Source organism: Pinus tabuliformis, chromosome 9, assembly GCF_031772625.1.
Source record: "Pinus tabuliformis cultivar Carrire ecotype Pingquan chromosome 9, CPIR1, whole genome shotgun sequence".
Taxonomy (NCBI): Eukaryota; Viridiplantae; Streptophyta; class Pinopsida; order Pinales; family Pinaceae; genus Pinus; species Pinus tabuliformis.
The window spans coordinates 691551335-691555525 of NC_142307.1; the positions used below are offsets into that span (position 1 = coordinate 691551335).

General features: G+C 34.9%; 1 pseudogene; it reads right to left on the reverse strand.

Moving 5' to 3' along the window:
- Positions 1-303: 303 nt before the first annotated feature.
- Positions 304-1117, reverse strand: LOC149150542 (psbP domain-containing protein 5, chloroplastic pseudogene; annotated as a pseudogene).
- Between the last annotated feature and the right edge of the window lie 3074 nt (positions 1118-4191).

Sequence of the window (4191 nt, forward strand, 5' to 3'; positions counted from 1 at the left end):
ATAGATCAAAACTAAAATTTTACTTAAAAACTATTTTGTTTGTTCCTGCCAAAATTAATTAACATCAAAATTCCCTCTGAAATCCGCTTAATATAGTATTGGATGCCCAGTAAGCACTGTTTGGGGTGACTCGTAGTAGATGGGGTGATTCTGAGAATCGTCAGGTGGTGGGGCGATTCTGAGAATCGGCCCGCCATTGCCCAGCCACCAATGGTGGTGGCGGGGCAATCCTGAGAATCGCCCCACCACCCAGTGATTCTCATAATCACCCCATCTGCTACGAATCACCCCAAACAGTGCTTACTAGGCATCCAATATGATATTAAGCGGAGAAATCCTAGCCCTGTGAAAGATCTGCGGTGATGGCACTGCTGGGAATTGAACTGGGGTCGCCTTGGGTGTTATTTGGGTGTTATTGTCAGAAAGAACAGACTCGGCAACATCTTTTGCATCCCATGTGTTCTTGTCCTTCGAAGTCAGAAAGCGATTGTTTGGAGGACCTATCGAAACAGAAATAACAAGGTTGTCTTTGATGTCTCGACGTTCGGAAACAATGCGCTGCCGGGCATCGGCAGATAAGGGCGCAGCTGAAGAATATCGTTCTGGCTTTCTAGACTCGATCCACTTCAATTTGTATTGTCGCTTGGGTACATTCAGAGGATAAGAAAATGTGTAACCATTTATCTCATCAACCTGTAAACCATATTCTGGCTCTTCAAATATTTTATCTGTATCAAGAGCTCTCCCAGACTCAGCAGCAAATAAAAATGATATTGGCCCCCAAAACCCGTACAATAGCAAATCCCTCCGACAGATATAATCTTTATTTGATCCTAACACTGTCATATCTCTGTTCTCTGGCACTGCCTTCAAATCCCCTTTAAAGTTGAAAGACTTCACTTTATAAGTAAATTGTTTGCAGTGCGGCTATTTGTTCATCAGAGAGGCCGAGACTTCGCTGGTCATCATCATTCAATTCATGGACGAAGATGATCCTCCAAGGTAGCGAAAAAAGATCATGGCAAACTTCTTTGATTAAGTAGATGAGTAACACTATTGTGAAGAGTACTGCTACAATTGTCGAAGAGCTAACTAATACCTGCCACTGCGCATCCATAATTACTCGATTTCTGTTTCCAGATGTATAACGTGTCTCAGGTGGTGATTTTCTTTTTTGAAGAATGTCCCGAGTTTATCTTCTCTAATTTATCAATGAGGTTCACGTTTTATATCCCTCAAGCATTTTCAAGACCAATATATAAGCCGACACATATTCTCGGTGATTTCTTTTTGTCTTAAAATATATTAAGTGTCCCCATGGGGTTACATTGACTTTCAATGTAAGTTGTAACTAAAATTCACTATCCCTGTCTAATAATATTAGACATTAGACATTAGTTGGAGGTAACATTGATACAATTATGAGCTCAAGATTTGAATTACTATGGTGAAGATAATATAGAAAGTTCAGGCTTTCATATGGTCTATCAAGAGTGTTATTTTAGTTCATTATCATTCAAACAAGGGGTCATTAAGTTTGGTGTTATCCATGTCTAAGATATTTAGATGAAAATTGATCGAGATTAGGTTTTTACCTTGATTAAGAAGATTTTTAAAATGATTAAGTATAAGGGAATGGAAATAGGAGTAGTTTTTAAAAGCAAAATTCAAGTGTGTTTTCTAGTCAATTCATCTTTATCTAAGATATTTACATGAAAATTGATTGAGATTATGGTTTTCACCTTGATTAAGAAGACTTTTAAAATGACCATGTTAAGCATAAAGGAATGGAAATAGGAGTAGTTTTTAAAAGAAAAATCCAAGTGTGCTTTCTAGTGAATTCATGGAAAGACAATAGATGAGTCTAAAATATTTGAAATGCTTTAACAATAAGGTTATAGTTATGGTACTATAATATATTTTTAGTTAATTTTATTAGGAATTCACAAGAGATTAGATATATTCGTTTAACATTGAAAGATTTTTATTTCGAGGATTAAGAAATACTTTATTATATTAATTTATCCATGAAGGTCATTTACTTTAAAAAAAATAAATTTTGTTACTTTCACTTTAGGTTTGGTTTTTGATCCAATGGGTTTGTATAGATCTCGAGGTAATAGACTCCTTAAATATGACTCAAGGATTTCTAAAAGTATTCTTCCAATATTAATGATTTTCTATGTCTACAATGTAATCATCACAATGAAATAATAAACATTTACTACCAACTAGATGTTCATAGCCCCATAAGAGGTTTTTATATCCCTCGTTACTTCCCCCATTGGGGTGCTTTTCATTTATTTTATTTCTCCCCTCTTTTATTTAGATATGAGGATGGGTAGCATCTAATTGATAATAGTGGGGGAAGAAACGCACTGAATAACCATATTAATAGGGGTGTCCCCTTATATTGGGTGTAAATTATTGACCTAATTGACTTTTTAGAATTGTTGCCAAGGGAGATGTTTTTATGTTGTTGTTAAGATATTCACAGTGAATTTGATAAACGTAATCCTTTCTCAGTGGTAATTTATGTTAACGGAGGTCCAAACTTAGTTTGCTCATTTTGGTTGTGTTTCCCATTGTGGTATTAGCGTCCATGTGCTCCTCATGAGTCACCTGCAACAAAATAAGACAAACACAAAATACCATGTAACTATATTTAAAACACCATCAAAGTTATTATAGTGGTTCATAAGATGATAGTGACAGTGACCTTCCTTTAAAGGTTTGGAAAGAAATTAAAATAGATTAATATTATGGCCTTAGATACTCTAATCAAAGTAAATCAAGTGGTCGTAGGTAGCTCATCATATTCTCCGTACATGTGGGGTATGATTTCACTGATGATGCATTATTAGGATTGTGATTGACACTAGAGTTATCTTCTGGGAACTTGTTTGTTTTTTCCAATTATTTCATTCTTGAGAGAAAATCCTCTCGCATCTAGGTTTGCGATTTATTGATAGCAAATGAAGTTATGCTACCTTCATTTCTCGGGAACACATTTATGAGGGAGTAACAAGGTTCTTGAGGTGTAATTGAGTTGCTTAAGAAAAAATGTAACTTGCTTCTAGGATTCCTTGTGATCTTTTTGTGAACATATTTTATGGAGAGCGTGATCAGTTTAGCGAGGGTCATTAGAGGATATTCACTGTAATCTGACTCTAGTTCCTCTTTTTAGCAAAATCCTGGCCTGCTATGAATTTACCATGCTAAAAATTAAAATAAGGATAATCAGGAAAATGTGTTTGATGTGATATCGTAAATTTGTCCATCTATGTTTACGTGAAATAACCATGGCATGTAATGGTTGAAAACATGTTGAATTTATACGTAGGAAAGAAAAATGATATTGTACCAAAAACATTAATGTGTTTTTTTCCTCATAAACAACTTTGTTTGGCACATAAAAATTTGGTTTTACTAGCATTTTTTAAAAAGTTTGAAAATTGACCCTAAAAAAAAATCATCATTCCAGTATCATCACTTTTTCGTTTTCAAGCTATATTTTGCACGAAAATTTCATAGTAAATTTCGTAGTCACTGCCATTTTTAAAACATGTTCAAAAATTGACCCCTAAAAAATAAAATCATCGTTCCAGTGTACACACTTTTCATTTTTAGCACTGTTTTTGATATTTTTTGGGGGTTTTTTGGCCAGAGTTCCCGTTTTGAGTTTATAGTTCTCGTTTCAAAGTTTACATCATTTTCAAGAAGCTCAAGTGGAACATAATGATATCTAAAGGAGGATAAATCAAACCATCAATTTACAGCAGACTAGAGAGGAGATGTACCAAAGATCCCAAATATGGCAAGAAAAGCTCAAGAAAATATTTGACAGAAGAACCAAGGCAGAAGATTTCCACCTTGGAGATAAAGTGCTAAGGTGGGATTCCATAAGAGAAGATAAGGGGAAACATGGGAAGTTTGACTTCCTACCGAAAGGACCATAGATTATCCATGCCCTACAAGGAAACAATACATATTTCCTAAAAACTTGGATGGCACAGAAGCAGAAGAAGGACCAGTCAATGGTCGAATGTTAAAACATTACTTTGATCCTACTTATTAGGATATATCATGATGATTAACATGTAAATACTATATCCTTTGTAATGTCACAATTTTGATTGGACAGTAACTTTTGGAGTTGAAGCCTAAAGAGAAGGCCCTAAGCTTTAGAGG